This window comes from Pezoporus wallicus, unplaced genomic scaffold (assembly GCF_028554395.1).
Source record: "Pezoporus wallicus isolate ANWC-B61680 ecotype Strahan unplaced genomic scaffold, APGP_CSIRO_Pwel_v1 contig_3181, whole genome shotgun sequence".
Taxonomy (NCBI): Eukaryota; Metazoa; Chordata; class Aves; order Psittaciformes; family Psittacidae; genus Pezoporus; species Pezoporus wallicus.
The window spans coordinates 527,725-549,475 of NW_026641700.1; the positions used below are offsets into that span (position 1 = coordinate 527,725).

The 21,751-nt window shown below is 38.9% G+C and overlaps 1 long non-coding RNA gene across 1 annotated transcript in view; it reads left to right on the plus strand.

Moving 5' to 3' along the window:
* LOC130607617 (uncharacterized) overlaps nucleotides 1–18,945 on the plus strand; it is a 63,945-nt gene extending 45,000 nt beyond the window's left edge. The window contains exon 4 of the long non-coding RNA XR_008974292.1: nucleotides 18,848–18,945. This is a non-coding gene — a long non-coding RNA (uncharacterized LOC130607617). The remainder of the gene's footprint in view (nucleotides 1–18,847) is intronic.
* The last annotated feature ends 2,806 nt before the right edge of the window (nucleotides 18,946–21,751 follow it).

Here is a 21,751-nt window from a genome sequence, read left to right on the forward strand (position 1 = left end):
ACTATAGCTGTCAGGAGCTAGGCATTCACCAAGCTCCTTCTTAAGTTAATGGAGGAAGAAACAGCATCTCCAGGAGACAGTTTATTCCTGATGTCTGTGATACCTAATTTTAGGATGAGTGAAATTACCCTCTGGAAACTCCCCTGCTTCTCCCAGCTGATAGAGGAAACATAGAAAAAAAGGTTTAGACTAGACATTCAAGAAGTTATGTAACATGAGGCCTGCCTGAGGGAAGTGTTGTTTGGTACCTAACAAGTTTGTGCAGGCTGCAAAAGTCACAGGACAAATGCATGGACTAAGAAATAAAAATATATCACCAATGGTTCAGAAAGCTCTAAGTTGCTGATGTTCTCATTTGCTTTCTTAAGGTTCCAGATCTGGGCCCTGTCAGAAAGAGGATTCTGGCAGGAAGGACTTATGGTCACACCTGCCACAACTGCTACTACATTCCTGAATTCCACCTACCTTGAAGATTTCTCAGTATTCACTCAAGTGTATTCACAAGGGAATAGATGTTGCGTGTATTCAGAGGACCAGTACAAGGACTGTATATCCTCTGAGATTCTTTTCTGCTTCAAATAGTCCATAGACCATGTGCCAGCTCTCTTCATGAAGTTGTCATTGAGTCCACAGTGTGAGCTGATTTCCTGCATGGATGAGAGGAGGCAGGTGGCAAGCCACAAAAAGCTAGTTTTCAAAGCCTGTGACTAGAGAATGAGACACAGATGTGTGAAGAGGTATCCACATTATGAATCTAGATGGACATTGATGAGTGTGTGTCCTGTCCATCATAACAAACTTATAAGCCCCTGCTTACGCACGAGACAAACCTAGTTTGTCTAGGTCAAACACTGGCAGTTCAAATTCCCTCTTAATTACAAGATTTGTGCCTTTGCCTTTATTCAAAAGGCTGATCTAAAGGAATGAAAGAGTAGTTCAGTATCTTCAACCCCTTTGCTCCTTGTTCTCATTATCATGAAGGTAAAGGTGTCAATTAGAGTTCATCAGACATTTTTATAATTAAAGCTTTAAAATTTAATAGTGAAGTGAATGTCTTACGCTTTGGTCCCTTTGGTTGCTTCATCAAATGTTTGTGATCTCTATGATATAATGAATGCGGTGGGGTGCTGCAATACTTCAAATAATTTGTCCTAGGGGTTTTCTCCTCTTGATCTCCATTTTTGTTTTAAACAATTACTTTCCTCCAGTGCAATGGTTTATGAAAAGATTAGCCCAGAGTAATCCACAGGATAAGGTGTATGTTATGCATGTCTGGAACTTCTTTGAATCTGCCAGCACCTCTGCCATTTGTCCCAGGGCCAGTGGATAGTAAGGATAACTCATCTGCCGTGTTGATGGTAGGGCACCTGGAGCTTTTCATTCATTCAGAACCTGATTTTCCTCATTTATAGTTTGCTAGTCTAATGGAGCTATTTTATCTTTAGGATTGTCTCTCAGATTCCAATTTATCTTTAAAAAGACCAGGAATAATTTTGGTCCCACCGAATTTGGCATGAAGAACCTCAAAGCTCTCCAAGTGGAGCTACAAAAGTGTCTTCTCTTGCACCTCTGACCACATAGATGATCTTGTCCTTTCCCCTCCTCCTCAACCTGCCTCCATTTCAAATGCACTCACATTTTCCTGCAGGCATTTAGTATCCTCAGTAGTTCCACAAGCACTTTATGTGCTCTGCACTCTGCTGGTAAGGGCGCACTTGGTTTGTGCTGGCATAGTTTGCTTGCTCCCTGGTGTGTCCTGGCAGGTGGGGTGGCCTTCTTTGGAAAGAGGTGTAAAAGCACTGCTGTCCTGGCATGCAAAGATCTGTAATTTCCTTATCAGTGGAGCAGTGGCTTCAGTGCTACTTCATTGCCTGCCTACTGAGACTGAATTCAGATTATTGAGTTCAGATTATTGTGTACATACAGAGACATCTAGGAAGAATATAATAAGTTCCCTGTGCCTCAGAAGTGACTCCTTTTACAACACCAATTCTGCTAGATACTGTTTATATGAAGAAAAATCAGTATGTGTTTGCTTTGAGAATACATCATAGGATAGATTTAATTTCATTGCAACATTATTGAAATTGATAGCAAATACATTTAAGGCAGAGCAGAAGTGTAATGAATTTCTTCTTGTTCTCTTATCATCTTCATATTGTTTTTTCTTCTATTTGATCCTACTGCTATAGACTGAGAACCTTTGTGCAAAGCACAAGAGACAAGTTCAGCTTTGATCAGATTACTCAGTGCCCAGCAAAACTGGATTTTAATGGGCACTTGATATCATGTTGGAAAAATATTATTTGGTGCTGTTCCATGGCAACATTATTTTCACATTCAAATCCTTGAAAAAAATATTACTGCATGGTGACTGGGTCAAGAACTGAATCTCACTTTGGGAAGATCTGTGAATCTTTTAATAATGTCCTACTGAAAGCAGAATTGCATCTTGCTTGCTTCCTACCTTCCTTCAATGGTAAATTTGCTGTAATAAGTTTGTCAGAATGATTCTCGAATTTGAGATTAATCCAGCAAGTTATGTTGGCTGAAACAAAGAAAAAAGATTAAAAAGAAGTGATATAAATATTGACAAGAATAGTTCTGATATTTTCCAAATATCAGATATTTAAACATTAGAGCTCTGATTCGGAAAGGAACTTAGATACCACTTGCAACAATAAGAAGGGATGATACCTTCTTTTTGTCCATTAATAGCCCATATTCCAGTGGTTCTTGCTTGGGCTTTAGATGAGGAAGTTTTAAATCCAGGCTGAACGTAAATCACAACAGTGGTTCTCATATCTCGGGACACCTCATGTTGATCATCTCTAGAATATTGTGTGTTGACTCCTCCTGATGGAACATTTTTGCTGCACAGTAATACATAAGCACTTACTGAAGCAGGTAATGGAGACCACATAGCTTCCTTCACAAGTAGGAACTGAAACCATCCAAAGTGATTCTCACCATCCCTCTCTTGTCAGACAAGTATTTCAACATGCTCTGCATTAAAGATGATTTTCAAATTGAAAACATATAGTTTAGTATTGAGTCAAAATATTTTTTCGATTTCTTGATTTGGTGTCTGAACCAGGAAAGTTGGATATTTTTTCTTTTAATTGATAACTGGAAAGAGGTTCAGAAGAATATGCTTTTAATAATGTACATATTAATTATAATGTTCCCTAACAAGTGCTAGAGCAAGAAGCTTTAAGCAGGTTAAGCAGTAGTTTAGATAGAGTGTATTATGCAGACAGAGTTATTTCAGCTACAAATTCCCACCAAAGTAAAACTGATGTAAAATCTCACAGACTTTTAATTAAAAAGATATAGCTGAATCACCTTAATAGACTGCGGGGTTAACAGACCTGCCCTGTAAAAATCTTTTGGGAATCATTTTTCAGTTTTCCAGGAACCTGCATGTAATAAACAAACCGAGAAATGGGTGTATTAAAATAATTAAGATAAACCAAGGACTCCGCTCAGGTTCAGTGAAAATGCTGCCTTTAAAACAAGAGGCTGGAGGGAAAACCATTAATATGTAAGTGGCTGGTCATCCTCCATTGCAGCTATAGCCCCTTTCTGGCTATGGCAAGAACAAGACAGAGTTCACTGCCTGAGAAATGAATCTAGTGATGATAATTATTGAAAACCAAGTATGCTATTTCCTTTGTTAAAATCCTGCTATGCAGTAACATTTTTCAGGTTCCCAAGAAGTGTTCCTTTTTATACAGAACTTTATCTCTGGTGAAGAATCAATACTTTTAATCCTGTGGCTATGGAAATTTGCTGAAGTAGGAAAAATTACATGGCTTCTGCATTTTTTTTGTAGTTAGAGGAATGTATCCTGGAAGATCCCCAAAAATATGTTCCTTAAAATAGGCTCATTTTCTCTCTGCCTTCAGCATTTACAACTCTCCTCTGTCCAGCCAGCCTATTATGTTTAAAATTAAACTTCTGCTAGCATTCTGGGTAGCATGTCCCAGTTGCCTTACAAGACTTCCCCACATACAAGACATCCTCTTTTTAATAGTTGTGTCAGCTATCTTACATGAAGTTTACTATATACCAGCTTCTCCTTCCCTGCCTGTCACCCTCAGGAAGCATTAAGGGCTTCTGCTTGAATTGTTTCCGGTTCTATTGGGTTGCTAAGCACATTTTAAATGTAGGCTGTCATTTCTTTCTTTGCTTTCTTTCTCCCTGGTCTCTCTTCCTCCCTTTGTCTCCAAGTCCATTTCTGATGTGTTTGTGAAGCTTTCAGCTTCATTAGAGTACTGATTTTTTTTTTGTTAATTTATCTAATTCCCAGTCAAATGAGGACATGGTACTTGTAAATCATTTAGTTTCTCATTAATCTCTTCCAGTGCTGCCTCCATTTTTTAGTTGTCTTCCTATTTACTATCTCTGGAGAAAAATATCCAGTGTTCCCATCACTTGTCACAAGTAATGTCATGGTTGCTGTGGATCCATTGGCCTGAATAATCAACATGATTTTTTTAATTAGAAATCAAAATATTTGCTGCTGCTGTAGAAAGCCACATTTTAAATCCCATGCAAGGAAGTTCACTAAATGAAATGCAATAAACAGAAGATCTAAAGCCTGCTCTGTTACTTTGTGCCAAATCTTATTCATTAGTTTTTCTTTAACTATAGCTGTAGAATTTTAAGATGCTGCTTAGAGGAGCAGAAATCCTGAGAGCTGCATCCTTATGCCTTGATACTTCTCTGGCAGAGATCCCATGGAGATGAAAGGAATAGGACTTCAGCATTCACTTGAGAGAAGCTAGTATCAGCTTACAGACAAAGAATTCTCTCCTGCTGTCCTCGACTACAAAACACTGGTATCACATCAGACTTACAAGCTGCTTATAGGTAGATTGGCAATCCAGGGAGGCTGCCTGCTCATATAGCAAACTAACAAGAAAAAAGTTTTCTCTTGAAATGAAGAAGTGTTTTTCAAGGCAATAGGTGGTACTCCACCTTCCAGATCAGCATCAAACAGTGCACTAGCAGGGTAGGAAAGAGAACTAGGCTAAATTCTCTACTCAGTGGAATGGTTGTCACTGCCCATAGCCGTTGCATTAGTTTTATTTTTGAGGTAGAATGGGTCTCACCTTTAATGTTGCCTGGCCAAATCTATGCTTCAGCTGCATGAGAAAAGTAGACTCTTGTGCCTGCTAACATTACTCTGTACTATATGGCAGCTTTTCAAAATGACTTGCATTGGATTTCAGAGATGTTTGCGGCTTATTTCTGTGTAAGCGTATATACGTTTTGTGATCTTTAGATCATTAATCTCAGCCATTGTTCTTATTTTATTTTGAAAAGAGACAGATTTTGACAATAATTTCTTTCTTGGTGTCACTCATCCTGAATTTTTCTATAGACTTGTGCGCAACAGTCCCCCAAAACAACCCCAATGCTTCATGGTTATTTTAATTGCCACTCAGTGAATAATCCTCTCTGGCTGTAATGGGATTTAAGGAGCATTAAATGTACTCTGCTACATCCGGGGCAGTTGCTTAGCCAATACAATGGTAAGAATCTTAGACTTACTATAGCTAGAGATGTTAGGCTGATGGGAAGGATTAAACATATACAGATTTTGTATTTGAGACAGCAAGTAATAAATACCGCCTCTTCAAGAACAGAGGTCCTAGGTAGGGAAGATCAGGCCGCAGTGTTTCTTCATGCGTCAGAAACATCAGAGGAGGTGAAAGAAACTGCTGAAGCTTTATTTGTAAAGTATGCACTGGTTAAATTGTTGCCCCTTGCTGATCGATCTAATCCTTTTAATGAGGCTAGGTAAGCAAAAAGGAGGCAGTAATGATGTTGATGACTCAGAGATTTCTCTCTGTGAAAGAAAACAAGCAGAAGATGGTTGTCTAAACAGCGCAGTGACTATTCAGGTATCCTTTTTACCTGCAAAATGGTTGCTGGATGGCGAGCTAACCAAGCTCAGAGGTACCAAGTGCCTGTAAGTTACAAGTGCTAAAATACAAATCAGTATACTGTAAGAGTGTGAGATTTGTTATGTTTCAGCCACCCTTGAGCTTGCAGTATGCATTTTTCTTAAGTCTGAATTTGTGTTGGTTCTTTTTGCTTAAAGAATGATGCAGCAGCACAACAGCTCAAAGACTAGGACCAGCACACAAAGATACTGAGGCACTTTGTTCTGCTCTGTCTCCCTGTAGAGACTCTAGTGCTTGTAGACAATTTGTTAATCTGTCTCCCTTGATGGAACTGTCCTGATCTGAGGATAAGGGACAGTACTACTTTTATACCCCGTCATTTTTTTTTTTTTTTGTAAGTAATTAAAGATTTGGGGGTTATGCTTTGTATTTAGTGATTGCCCCATGGGAATCATCCTTTCACCAATGTTGATTGCACTGTTTATTGTAACTTCTCATTGCAAAATGTGTAGCTACTTTTATTGACCTGGGACTGCAAGCTTTCTGGGGAGAATCCTGACCACTGACAGTCAGGTTACTTTCCTTCACCCAATGAGCTTTTAATTTTTATGCAAAGTGAAGCAAACTCAGAGAGAGAGAGGGAGAGGACTCCTGCCCCATAAAATAGCCAACCACTTGTGGTAAGAGTAGGTTTTTGGAAAGGCCAGCTGAATCCTATCAAGCAGAAGATGAGTTTGAATGTGTGTTTTCTGCTGCTTCATTTGCTGAATTTACCACCAGATTGTGGTATACAAAAGGGGGAGCAGTAGCTCATTGGTTAGGTGTCCTTTAGATGGCAGGAATAACAAGCACTCTTCCTTTAGACATGCTGAGACACTACCACCTGGATCACCTCTCCACTGGAACACCAACCCATGGACCCAGCAGAGCTTGGCACTCGATTGCCAAGTGATGTTAAGTAACTGTGTGCATAGCCAGAATAGTCTAGATATTTGGGGAACACTCATGTTTACAAGAGTCCCTTGAGGGACTTGAGGATTTATGTGCTAACTGGGGAAGGTGGCAGCCAGCAATTTAATGTCTTTTAGCTTCAGGGTTGGGTGGTAAATAAACAAGTGAAATGTAGCTGGCCTATCCTTTTTGTGTATCTGGTACTTAGTGGCTTTATCACTTGAACAACATGGCTTTCAGCCATTGCAACCTCATGCCAAGAAAACCACAGTAATTTACGTTTGATGCCGGCTGTACAAGTTACACAGAAAAAAATAGTTAGAGGAAAGTTTAGAAAATCTGAATGATTTCTGCAGGGGATTCTTTTTCACCGGCAGGACTTAATTAGTAGGACTCCAGACTGTAACAGTGCAGTGCTTGAAAACGTGTTGGATTGCATTGAGACGTATGCTTTTTATGGGATGCTTTCATATGCAAGTTTTGATGATATAGTGCAGTTGTTTAGAAATCCAGCAGCACTTCCTCAGATAGTTCCAGCCTCTGCACGCTGCTTTGGATATTGTAACCCATTTTGTTTTGGGCCAGAAGGCTTGGATTCGACTTCTCTTTGTTCCTCTAAGTTTCATTTTTGAACTTGTCACCACAGAAATTTATATGACCTTTACTATAATCTTGAATAATCTAGTTGTAGCAGGCTCAGTACAATGTATGTTCAAATGTACCAGGTAGGTGAGAGTATCACATGCATCACCAAACATCTCTGTGCTTGCTTGGGGAGCTGTTAGCCTACTATGCACAAGAAAGTGGAACAAAGCACAGTGCATTTCACAGTGCAGAAGGCTAGCTGAGCACTTGGTAACATTTTTCACTTTCTGTCAATACACTATAAAGCAAAAATGTTGGTATCCATATATCTAGGGAACCGTGCATTTTTGCACATCGGTAAATACCATAACTCTCTTCTGCTTGTCAAGATGTGTGACCTACGAATGTGAAGCTTCAAAGGAGACCATTTAAAAACCTAATTTTCCAGTCTAGATTGGCAACGACATGCCCCCGTAAAAGAGAGCCACTGAGACCACAATTTTGAAATCCTGCTAAAAAAGGCTGTATCTCTCTCCTGACACATCTGCGCACTTACTGCTGGAAACCAGTTAAACCAAGGGAATATTTATAGCACCAGTGGGAGAATAAAGTTGGTCCCTTAACTGTGTCAGTATCCATTTCAGACCTGTCAGCTGCCTCCTTTCCTAGTTGAACATCAGAGAGCAGATTCCACTGAATGGTGGCTTCATGCTGCTCTCTGTTGATAGCTGAAGCTTCAATCAATATCAGTGTGAATCAGTTATTAGAACCTTCTGTCCGTACTGTCTGCAGCTCCTGCTCTTGACCCCTGGTCTCTTGCATCTAATATGCACTTGCCCTCTTGACTGTGTAATGCTTCATGGAAGTTTTCTAGTCCATCTATGTGTAGGAAATTTTAAGTATATGCTAATTTTACTGTAAATTATTTACAAGATGAATATGGAAAGATCTGTTTGTATAGCTCTTTTGATACTGGAGAAATCTGATCAGACATTTTCCATCAAGGAATCCTCTTGTCCTGTTTTCCCCTATTTGTCTACTTCATTGAAAATGTCTCCTGCTTAGCAAGTGGTCTGAGAAACTAAGAACTAGTCCCCCCAGTATTCACAGGTGCAAATACATGAGAAGTACAATCACGTTTAGGCAGCTCAGGCTGACTCATTATGTTGGTGTTTGCACGTTTAGCTCTGTGTTGACTATCTTTAATTCCTTCCCTGCAGTTTAGAATGAGGAGGTCCAGTGAACACGTTCTCAGACGTGCTCAAGAGAGCCCAAAGAATAGTGTTTATGCTGATTTGATATCATTAATTAGGACTGTAAGTGAATTTCCTCAGCTAAACCTAACAGCAATCCTTCTTTGACCTTTCAGCTATTGTGGATTATTAATAGGATTATTTTTAGGATGTTATTAGGATCATTTTCATTAAGGTTAAGAGCCCCAAGCTCCTTTCCTCCTAAAAGGATAATGTGCTCTTTCCATTTTAGATTAAGGAAATCACAAACCTGTCAAATCTCATGATTGCTAAAGGCTCCTGCGATGTCATCACATCTCATTTCCTCACCTGACTGTCCTTTGTCTTAGCCATTCACTGTGTATCACCCCGCCCTTTCTCCTGCATTGCGAAACCTGATGATGGAGGATGTGCATGAGTGATGTGATCTGCAATCTGCCTGCAGCGACACCTAGTACATGGGTTGGTGAAGGGGGAAGGCCATGAAGCATAGATGTGCCCTCTCATGAGATCTGGTATTCGAAAGAGACTTTCAGAACTTTTTCAGCAGGAGCCTTTTGCCAAGACCCCTCCCTGTCACAGGATTACTAGATCCATTCCCCTATCACAAAAGAAGGTGCTGGGACTTGAATATCAGGAAAGAAGCAGCTTGCAAATACTACAGAAAACCTAAACAAACCAGTCTCCTTCAGTGAAGGGTATATGAATACCTTCCTTAATAGCCAAAAGTGACTCTGATATTGAATGTTTACTATGCTAAGAGTCTGAAAAGACAATGCACAGAAAACAGGTTCTATGGCTGTATAAATCACAGAATTTGAGAATATTACAAGTGTCCCCTGTGCAGAGCCCTGTTGATGGTCAGTGTTATAGAGAATATAGTTTTTATTTCCCTCTTGAAGATATATATGACACACACACTTTCAAAAAGAAATATTTTTTTTCAGGTCCAGAGACTGTAGTGCTGGGACCTCAAGTTCCTCCAGTTAGCTGCCAGAAATTAAATCCAGGCTCTTTGATTCATGACTATGTCTCTTTCCCATTATGCCTGAGCACTGATACCCTAAGCACTTAATTCTGGGAATTTGATTCTGAACTTCACAGTCTTGGCCTTCCCATCTGTGTGCACATACCCAGTGGGTGCTATGTCCTTATATGCTCTGGACTGGTATCTCTGTTTAAGGATTCCTGTCTAATATTTCTGGGACTTGGAATTTGCTCTTTTGGATTCTTGGCAGAGAGACCTGATCTTGGCCCTCTGCTTGCTTCCTTTGGCCTTTAGCCTTTGCAGTGTTACGTTCTTCTTTCCTGAGACCTGTCTTCATCTCAGCTGTCTGGGAGAACTCCGAAACTTTTCCCATTCTTTGCCCTCTGGTTTTGCAAAGATTCTGATCTAGCTGTGATCCACAAAGGTCACTGATGCTGCAGGGAATGGAATTTCTTGATATTCTAATTTTTTTATTTTATTTCCATTTCCTTTCCCAAGTACCAACCTTAGCACTTTTGTTTTTCACTTGGCTTCAATTTAATATATCATTCAACTTTACAGTTTGCCCACTTCAGACCATCTTATCTACTTGACGAAGTTAAACTAATTCAAAATGTCTTGAATTAGTAGTAACATTACAAAAAATATCAATATGGACAACATTCCCTGAAGAGGAATCAAACCATAATAGGTAGAAACTGTCTTACTGTTGTTTTAATGAATATTCACATCCATTGCACTTGGGTATAGATTTCTGGAGATGAAAATGTCCTTGTCAGATTAAACATTATAGAAAAAGTTCACATGACATTACTAGTGACTCCAAAATATAATATTTAATTTTCATTTCCCTTCCTCTTGGAAAAAAATGTGATTTGGTTTTCTAAGCTGTGATGATCTGAACTCTTTCAATAAAAGTTACACAGATTTCCTGAGCAATGTGAAATGACTTTCACAGTTGGAAAATGTTCTAGTTTTATAGAATCATAGAATCATAGAATCATAGAATAGTTAAGGTTGGAAAGGACCTTAAGATCATCCAGTTCCAACTCCCCTGCCGTGGGCAGGGACACCTCACACTAAACCATCACACCCAAGGCTCTGTCCAACCTGGCCTTGAACACAGCCAGGGATGGAGCATTCACAACTTCCCTGGGTAGCCCATTCCAGTGCCTCGCCACCCTAACAGGAAAGAATTTCTTCGTTATACCTAATCTAAGCTTCCTCTGTTTAAGTTTTAACCTGTTACCCCTTGTCCTATCACTACAGTCCCTAATGAATAGTTACACTGAATATATACTATCACACTGAATATATATATTCTGAATATATATTATCACACTGAATATATACCTATTCTTTTTTGGAGGACATTAGAAAAAATAACTCCTTTTGACCACATATGAATTATTAAATTATTAGAATTGCTTCAGTGAGCTCACAGTGAGATCAGAGCCTTAGGTAAGTGCAGCTGGTACGTAAGTACACCTAAAAGTGTACTGTGAAGCCTAAGACTCATTCAAGGTTGGTTTCCCTTTCTGACTACCAATGGGTTCAATAAAAAGCCATCTAGATGGCTCTGCAGGTGGCAATTAGTGTGGCAATTTGCCCTTAAGATGGACCTCTGCTGCACAGTACCGTAAATATTGTGTAGGGGCAGTGTCTAACACTAGATAAAATGGGCCAGAAAGTCTGGCTCAGAAAGACTGAGCCCAAATGGCTTAATAACGACATGTCAATGCTGTTCCACCCCAAAACTGAGCCCAGGTAGGACATGAGAGAGTGAGAACTGGAAGAGGTAAGAACAGGTCTGGGAGCATGTTAAGACCTAAATAGTGTAGAACTCAGGTTGATACCCAGCCCTGGTTAGTTTACAATATGCAGTTATTAAGATTGAACTTCATGAACATTTTAAGTTCTGTTATAGCATACTGTAATGATGATTATTGTGATTCTATGTAGCTATAATTCTGTGCTTCAGTAAAATCCTTCATTTTCATTCCTAAAAAAGGAGGTTTTCCAGCTCAGTTGTAAGATGACCTAACAAATATATCTCCTGTAACCTCAACTATTGGTTTAATGGTCAGTGCAGCCCAGCAACAAATGTCAGAAATTTCACTTTCAGTTGAAGAGGGAAGTAGTGGAAGTTCGACACGTGGCATGTCAGGGATGGACAGAGAAGCACAGGCCTAATTAGCATTCTGTAGGTGATTTTCATCTAGTTCATTTACTTAAGTCTTGACAAGACAGTACTGTTTTCATAGGTCTCTGATTAGAAAGTTGTGTCAAAATGAATCAGTGTTCTTTTCCTCTGTGTTGAAACTGTTATATTAATTTACTTTTTTCATAAAAGTAATGATTGTCCATTCACTTGAGTTAAAATATAAAGACATCTGGGAACTCCACGTGATATTTTTTGCTGAAAAATTCCAGTTAAAATGTTTTCTGATAAACAATGAAGTTGGTAATATCATTGAAATATGTGGGTTGGTGTTTCTTTAGTAATATTTGATCATTTTGTGTTATCCAGGAAGAGGTATGAAGAAAGACCTTATTATGGTACAGCTTTGTAGGTAGATTGTCTTTGGCCCCAGTTCTGCTACTTGATTTTTGTAGAAGGACTTGTCTGAATGAGTTGTAGAGGCACTGGAGGGTGTTTCTGTATTACGTAATGAAACTCAACACACAGACCTCTGGGGTACTACCAAAGAGCCACTGGTTATGATCAGCTGCAAAGGTGCAAAAGTATTCACTGAAGTGAGGCCTATACTAACAGAGTTGAGAGCCAGTGGTCTACAGTGTGCTGTATTGAAGACTTCTGTTACATTTTCATTTCCCAGCTGAGCTGTTCACACGAATGGCCAAAGTGTTGTCAATGCATGGGGATAGTCCTGCAAAGGGACTTGACATGACCTCCTCAGACAGAAAACAAAGCTCCCTCCTCGACTCTCCATCCATACACACAGCATGTACAGCTTAGTAGTAGGTAATAAATAGTAATAAGTAGCAAGTAATAATTGCTTCTGACAAGGGGGAGGCTGGTTCAGAGACTGACAAATTGCTCTACTGAGCCTGTCTCAGAAAAGGGAAGAGGATAGGAGGGTGCCCCACTGGGAAACTGCAAAACACAGTTCTGGTGGTGAACTTGAGCTGCATGCAGGAAGCAGTATAGCTGAAAAGGTAGAGAGAGGCAACCTTGCCCACAATCCTTCTTCATCTGGAGCTAGACTGCTAATTTCATTTCATCACAGATAGCTCTACTCAGACTATGGCCAAGCAAGGGAATGTGACAAGTGATAACAACTTACCACCCACTTGGTGGAGCCACTAGAACTTTGTGTTTGCAGTTAAGTGAGTTGCTTAGAAAACAGCTGAACTGGTTTAAGGTCTTAATAGTCTCCTTGCCGTTTTCTGCTCTTCTTCTGCCAGAAGTTACTATTGCTGCTGGGAAACCTGTCAAAGAGAAATGTGTACCTGTGCCTCTGCCATTCCCGTTCATAGCCTGCCATCTTAGTGAAAGTATGGTATAACAAGTGGAAGTTTGGTATACCAAACTATCAGATGCACTGAGAGATAATGCAATTTTGTTTTAAACTTGGCGAACGGGGTTTAAACTAACACATTTCATGCTTATAGCAAACTATCAGGTGCACTGGGAGATAATGCGATTTCGTTTTAAACTTGGTGAGCAGGATTTAAACTAACACATTTCATGTTTATTTTAACTTAAATTTTAAATGTCTTTAAATTAATTGAAAAATCATGCTTTTGGCTAAACTAATGTTACTTCATTGTCAAGTTAAATCCTCACATTCAGATCTGAATGCTCCGAAATGTGAGTAGTTGTGGAGATCCTCTTCCTTTGTCATGGAATTCTGAATATGTTGCAGACAGAAAAAGCAGGTTTTGGTACTGTGCCATCAGAAATGTATGTTACTTGAATCTTTATTACACCAGATCAAATGCTTCTGTGCAAACCACAAAAATGAAATCAAAGAAAATCACCTTCATTAAGGTATAAATGCAACCATTTGCTGTACTTACAAAGATGTTCCCAACCTGCTTTTGGCATAAAATGTGTCTTTTACAGCTTATCTTGGCACATGCATCTCCTGCCTCCCAATTATAAATGCCTTGGGGTGACCAAGTAAATGGTAATTCCAGCTGCTTCTGACAGAAGAAGACACTACTACACTGCATTATTTTTCTGATGACTGTATCTTCCCAATGAGCTGAAACATGCTTTGCATCAGCAACATCTGCAACAACGAGATTTAGAAAGTGGGTCAGGTATATTGATGGATTGGAGAAGGAGAATGGATGAAGGTGGGGGTGTGTGAGCATATGTATAAATGTGGATCTACTTTTGCCTCCATATTTTCATCCAAATACCTCTCTGATGGATTCAGACCCTCTGGCAGTAGCCATAGAGGGAGCTTTCAGTATAAAGTGCATTACTTGGAGCTTTAGTAACCACAGTTGAAAAATCTGACTCTATTACAGCTAATAGTAATCCATTACGTATTACGTTGGATTACTATCTTGACTCATATGGGGACAGCATTTCTCTTTGTAATTCCTGAACTAGTTTAGGGCATGGTCTACGTAACATATTGTTTCTGCTATTTGTCCTCAGCACTGCCCTTTACTATCTGCTCTGGAATTGTGTATGTGGCAATGACAGTAGGTTGCTTTAGGTGAAAAAATGTCTAAAATAAGATGACAAATTTCAGGAGGGAAATGGCTAAAATCTGCAAGGACCAACGATTACAGTCAGCTAGAGAAAGAGGTAGGTGGAAAACCTGTGTTGTTTTGAGGTTGTTGTTAACATATCAGGCAGCCGGGCAGGAGGACGTATTGTGAAAACATCCGCAGTGTGAAGTTTGATTCCCTGGAGTGAGAAAGGAGATGGTGGAAGCAGCAGCAGCTGCAGTCAGACTGAGAAATCTCTTCTTATGTTGTTTATTTTAATAGCTGTATTGATGGCTCTGGAGACTGCCTAGTTTTTTTTTTTTTCACTGGCTGGACAGAGCAGATTTGGAGCATGGGAGCTGCCCATTAAATTGGCTAATGCGTAAACTGGAAGGGCCATCTAGATGGAACAGGCATTCTTGAAGACATCACCTCCAACATCAAATTTAGACCTCTGAAGTAGCAGACAGACCTCTGGCGCATGTTTAGTACAGGTAAGTCAACAAAAAGGCTACTTTCTGTGTATCCCAGGAGCCAAAGAGCACTTCCTCTAAGCTTGTAATAACGTTAAAGTCCATAATACAAAAGCAAGAACCACAAAAGCACACCACACTACAAGGAAAAGAGTAGAAGAGACTGAGGCAATAACAGTGTGTTCAGACTCTAAAGGATCAGAAGAATTTGTCCCCTAAAGAAGTCTAGAAGGTCCTACAAAGTGAAAATCCCTCATGCTATTGATAAAGACCAAAACCTTCACAGACTTCCTTGCCAATCTGCTCTGAATAAAATTTTTGGCCCCAGACCTGGTGACCAGCTTAACCCCTGATGCCTGAGCAAGGTGCATCATAATTTGGACAGCTGTTTATCCCCCATGTCCTTTCAGGTTTCTCATTGGCCTCTATCTTTGGAGACAGCTAATGAGGTTCTCTGTTAGTATCAATTACGGATATAGTGATAGTGAGACACGCTAGAAACTGTCTGGACACAGTCTTTCAGACCCATCTTATGCTGACCATTCAACCCACCATTACAGAGGTCTTGTGAAATCTTGTAAAAAAATTAAAATCTGAAAATAAGCTGTTTGGAGTTTTTTGTGTATATTTATTTCCCTGTTAGACCTTGCTGCAGCACGAAGGAGAAAGGGTTCATTATATATTAGCACAGGAGTCTTGCTGATTTGCATTCCTATGTTGCTACCATATGTGTTTTCTTTTTCACTGTTGTTACCTAGAATAGCAAGGATCAGATAGAAAACCTGGCCTTTCCTATGCATTTTTATAAATTAACCTCCTCCAGGTGGGACTACTGTCAAATTAGGTTAACTTTTAGACTCTTTATCCTAGACAGTCTCTTAAAATTACACTATGGGCTTTCAAGGCCACTAAGGGCTATATGCCTCTAGCCTTTAAACAAAACAGAAGAAAGCAGACATGTAGACATTGTAAAAGAGAAATCAAGTGAAAGCTTTAGTCCATTCTTTACACCAAGAGTTTGTACATATTATTCTGCAGCAAGGCACAGCGAAGAGGGGGCTGTGAAAGAGTCCATTAGTAGTTATGTTGTCCCTGGGCAGAAACTGTCACTTCAGCACACCGATCACCAGGTAGTTTTCAAACAGACAAATTTATCTGTGGAGTTGCAAACTTTTGAAAGTCTCACGTATAGTTCCCAACAGCTGGGTTTATAATGCCTTATTATGCCAAGAGTTCCATACTACTTTCAGTATTGAGTAGATTCTGGAACCTCCCTGAATACAGTCCTGTTATTTACCATTTTGCTTAACCTTCTTATTGGATTGATTTTTTTTTAGACTGGTAAGGGAGAAATTCTAATTAACTGTCTCAATTTTTGGTAGCTTGCAGTATTATAAAACTAATTAGTGTCTGACTTTCATTCTTGTGAGAATTAGTATACTGAAAAAAAGCCTCAGAGTAACAAAATTAAAAATATTAGATTTTTCTAATGATTCTGTACTGGGTCAGACACATATTTTTTCCTAGCAACTTCCATTTTCTTTGGAAAGGAAAAAGAAAAGGGAACACTCTTTGGGATACTTGAAGTCCCCTTACTACACCAGTTCTTAAAGCTAGCTTCTGAGAAAATGGGAGCAGTAAAGTGTAAAAGATACTCAGGACTAAAATTGTTACGCAAAAAAAAAAATCCCATTTTCTATCAACAGAGGTTTCTGATTGGAAAATAATGGCACAATTATTACTTCCATTACTAAGAATACTTAGAAATTGTTTGATATCTGAAAAGAAACCAAAGCTTCCAGAATGGTACAAAAACCCTTATTGCCAATCTGCCACTGTAAATGAACTGACTAACAAGGCACTAGGCTTAAAGAACATATGAATTGATTTACAGAGAAGGGTCAAAAATAGAGCAGTGTTGTCTTTTGAAGGCCAAAGACTGTAATAAAAAGCAAAGGACCATCTTAAAAAGTAATCTGAGATACCTAATTTTGCTACGGTGGGTCAGTTTATGTTAGGTAGTATACTGAAATTTCATTGAAGAGTTCTAAAATTTAGGGATTAACCTTTGAAGATGAATCAAATGTCTACATGATTAAGAAGAATTATATACATCCATATAAGTAGCCCTATTTTAAAAGGCAATATGCTGATTTGAGCTACTCATTTAACACTTCCAAATACCAGTGGTAAGAATGTGTTTCAGTGGTTGTGCTAGTTTTAATGTGGCTGAACTGCTACACTGATTCTAAAAATGTGTTGAGACAAACCTTTAGAAATGGGTTGCTTATGTACAGGATGCAATACAGGTGATGTAAAATTACATATTTTGGGTTTATGTTGCTGTTGACATTAAATGTTTGAAGACAGTTATGATTCAGGAAGGAATGTAGTTTTAATGGACCACAGCTGGTTGTGAAGTATATAATTTAATGGCATCCTTATCCCTAAATGTACCATTCTGTATTGTTTTATGTAAGTAGGTACTAACAGAGCATGTTAAAATGATGTATTTTTTCTTTATTTAGTTTTTATTAGTATGTATACATTTTAGGTTTATGTACTTGTCAGATATTCCCTATAGCTCTTTTCTAAAATAAGGTAGAAGTTCGTTTTGATTTCTTTCCATTGCACTGTTGACAGGCCTTGTATTTTGTGACTCATTTGGCTTCATGCTTTCTGATATGCCTGTAGAGTAAGTCTTTGTATTCTTCTGTGTTGCCAAGTACAGAGGACTATGCAGTGTTCTCATCTCTACTATAACTGATTGAGTGAGCAATCAAGTCTGCATTTCTTTACCTGTGAAATCCAAAGACACCCCAAGAGAAAGGATGTCTTGGCAAAGAATGCCTTGAAAGTTTGAATGGAGGGTGTCTCAGGAGAAAATCACTTCTGAATGATTAAATAAAAATATTCTTGGAAAGAATGAATCCTTCTTTCTGCCTCGGTGGCAGGGCTCATAAGTCTACCAGCACAGCTCATGAGTCTACATAACTGAAAGACCCAGGGATTTGAACCATTTCCCTCAAATTGCAACTTTTGGTTTGCAGCTGACAAAGCTTTTCTCTACTATTCTTCCTTTAAAAAAATCTTAAAAATACTGTGTGAATTGCTGTTTTCAAGAGACCAATTCACACTGTCTTAATATCTGATAGTGCTCCTTAAGTGTCTGATGGCAAAAGAAATAGCAGTGCTCAGACTCCAGCTATTCAGTTGTGAATGTCTTTGTCAAAGTGAAAATGTGTCTGAAAATGGTCAAAAAGCATTCTTGTTCACAGTCCCATTCTCTCATCTGTTTACACGTAGCCATTTCTACAGTGGAAACTAGTTTATTTTTTTATGCATATACTGATCATATTGCAAAAGATCTGTAGGTATCCACATCAAAGCTCTATTCCAGAGTAAAGGTTGTGCTAGCTCATTAAGTGCCACATCTCATGTTCTATCAGCTTCTTCCTCAGCTTCTGTCCTAGGTTTGCCTCAGCTCTATCCACAAAAACAGTTGGTGCTTTTCATGGGTGTCTTCTTTGGAGGAAGTGGTCTTCTGAGTCATTAAGAAACAGAAACAGGGATTACACTGTTTCAGCAGCAAGGATAGGCTTTTCTCCTTTTTCATCCTAGTTAGGGGCTGGGACTTCCACTTTTTGCTGTGTAAAAAATTTAAAACAATGGCTCATTCTCAACTTCCAAATGTGAAATGCACTCCATGTGCAGGGCACCGTGCTGGATGCAGGAGATGGGATTTCAGATCCTTACCTAGCACACTCCTGAGTAACTTTAAGCAACACACTGGCTTTGACTTGGCCTTTCTGTACACTTTATTATCCGTATGCAAGCTGTTTTCTTCAATCTAACAAAAGGGACTTTTAAAGTTATGTAAGAGCTGGGAATGCTAAGAAGAGTGAGCTGCTTAGCATAATTCTTGTCCTGAGAGGTGCTTATATTTCTTGTTTATATCCTTTGATCTCAGGAAAAATGCTTTGCCACAAACTAACCTTTTATTCTCACTAGGAAAGAGTTGCTGGAGATAAAACTGAAAAAAAAGAAAATACTGAAAAATTGCTGACATTACTGAGATGGTGTACAAAAACCCAGGTGCATCAGGACAGACTTGAATTGTATTTGAATGCGTATCCATTAGGCAACAGGTTGCTTTACTTTCTTCATGGGGAACTAGGTATTAAAACTGCTTCCAGTTATCACAATAACAGTGTTTGGCATAGCTGTGCTTTTTAACTAACAGTGTACAGACAGACAAAAGGGCCATTGAAATACTTAACTTCTGCCTCTGCTAGAATGAGAGAGCTGACATAGACCAGAAGTGCCTTCTGGTTTCATATAGCTAACACTGTCCTGAAGAAGTTAGTCTTCTCCCTGTTGCTGCTTCATTTCTTTTTGAAGACAGAGAAGTAATAAACCACCTAACTGAAACCATCTCTCTAACCTACACCCAGTATTTACATTATTTGAAACATGTTACCATTAAAAAGGTATTTCAGGATGCCATATACTTAGTCTGCTAAAAATTTCCTATTTTTTTTTCTTTTCGAAATCATAGGAGATTTTTTTTTCTTTTGTTTTTTTTTCAGGTGGGAAACAGCCATGAAAGCTACATTTTTGAGGAAAACCAGGTTTATAGGTTTTTCTTAAGATTCCTGTCATTACAAACCATGAAAGTGGAGAGCTCACCCTTTCTCTGCTTTGTCACCTCTGCTGTTAATGCTCTTCAGTGTTTATTGTCTCAGGAATATCTAGTGAAGCCTGGTTCAAAAGTTTCTACAAAAGATTTAGAAAAATACCTATTTGATGCAGCTGGCTGATGAGCGAAGCCCAGGCTTTATACTAATTGCTTCTTCAACTTTCGTAATCTTCATGCATGTATTTTATCTTCTAACTTCCAAGATAAACCAAGGACTGATCTTTGATCTGTTCTGCCAGCACATACAATCATAGCCATGTGAATGACAGGACTCTGACTTCAGCAGTGTTTGAGCCACATGCCAAATCCCCAGCCTTGATGAAGAGTCTGTAGCTTGCCTTGATGAGCATTGTGTTACTTTTGCTACTTCTTTAGCAACATCCAAGCTTGGTAGTTTAAAGATTGCTCATACGTGCCCACACTAGCTGCAGTGACCACAGTAGAGCAGTATCTGATTCTCTAATTTTTCACTATCCCTCCCTGTGAACCCCTTTCTATGCTAAGAATATAAAGATTCCTCCATTTCAAAAAACAAATGAAAAATTGAAAAACACTGAGGAGGAAAAAAAAAGCTACATGCACTTTCAATATCTTTTTGTTTATTAAAAATCATCACGTACAGACACATAATAAGGATGAAAACACCTTGCTTCTATTAGCTGTTTTCCCCTAGGCTTCTCTGTCTAAAGCACAATGAAACAGGCAAATAGGAATTATATGGCTATCAAAAGATTTTGGTAATGTTATAAACCATAAGAATAAAGATTAGATAGTCCTTTACTTTGGAATCAACAAGATCTTGAGATAAAATTAAAGTCTGAGATTTGAAATATCCTCATTTATTTATTAAAATTCTTGAATGTGATTTCCTTGTTGCTCCTGCTCCCTCTTTTGTCTGCCTGATGCAAACAGCAAACAGAAGCCCTGTTCTGATTGTCCATTTTTAATTTGCAGGAGTGATTTAATCCCTCTGAATTACAGAATGGGCAAGCGACTTCATAAACCTGAGTAATGAGATTCATTAAGCATTATTTTTATCACGAGGATCTTTCCTAAAGCACATATCTACCTCAAGAAACGATCTGCTTAAAACATAATGGGTGAAACAGTATGCTGTTTCCTAAATCCTGCAAGATTCCTCCTCCTATGAGGTTTAAAATTCTTTCACCTCCCACCAAAATGAGCATTAGAAGGATATAACATGACCTGGTTTGCCAACATTGATTAAAGGATAATGTACAAGATGCATCAGTTATTTAAAAAAGAGTATTACAATTTTGATATCAGCCACCTCAGACAGTCTACCCTTTATTAAAGTATGTTGCAAGTCTTCTTTTATTAAACATGGGAATAATAACAGTTAGATCTGTAATTATTATTACTGACTTGAATCAACAAAAGTCAGTCTTGAAGGGTTGCATGTTCAAGGGTTATAAATAGTCCTATTTGGACTACCCTACTTTTTAATTCATGAAAATATAATGTAATTTAATAGACTTAAATAACCAACATGGGCACTAAGCTGGGTCTATAAAATCACAAAAGACTTGCAAGCAGTTTGAATGATTTTCTGCTTCAGAAGCAAGTGGGATTAAAGCTAGCAACTTGTGGTTGCCACAGGCCTGAGTTGAATGTCCAGCCCAATGGAGAGGTGGGATGTCCTTTCAGTGTCCGTGACTCTTTCAGGCTGCTGTTGTCTCCTGCTCATCTAGCTCTTGGCAGGGACAGCAGTAAGCTCTGGTATTTGACAGGTCCTTGCCTTGCCTCCAAAGGATGCAGACTTTCGCTGGTTTTGAACTGCTCCCAGTGTTTTCCTCCACCTAGACTCTTCATAGTATGTGTGACCTTCAGGCATCTGGAGATGTGCTGTCTGAAAGAAGATGTGGCCTATGTGTGTTTCAAGGGAATGGCATTTGATCACCTCTGATATGCAGAATGTAATCTCCAGGAATTGTCCTGTAGCCGTATTTTGCTTTTAAATTCAGTATTCCTTTGGCTGTGCTTGTTGTCTTTGCTAATGCTTTTAGGGTGCAAGCCTCACCAACTGATGTTTTGATGTTTTGAGCCTTGAAGTCCTGAACAACATGTTTTGCCAGCCAGCTAATTGTAATAGTGTTACTTTGAAGGCATCAGATGCTGCAACTTGAGAGCCTAACTACTTCTCTTTACTGTATAGAATGATCAGTCTTCACCTTTGGTTGGCCTTCAGTAGCACG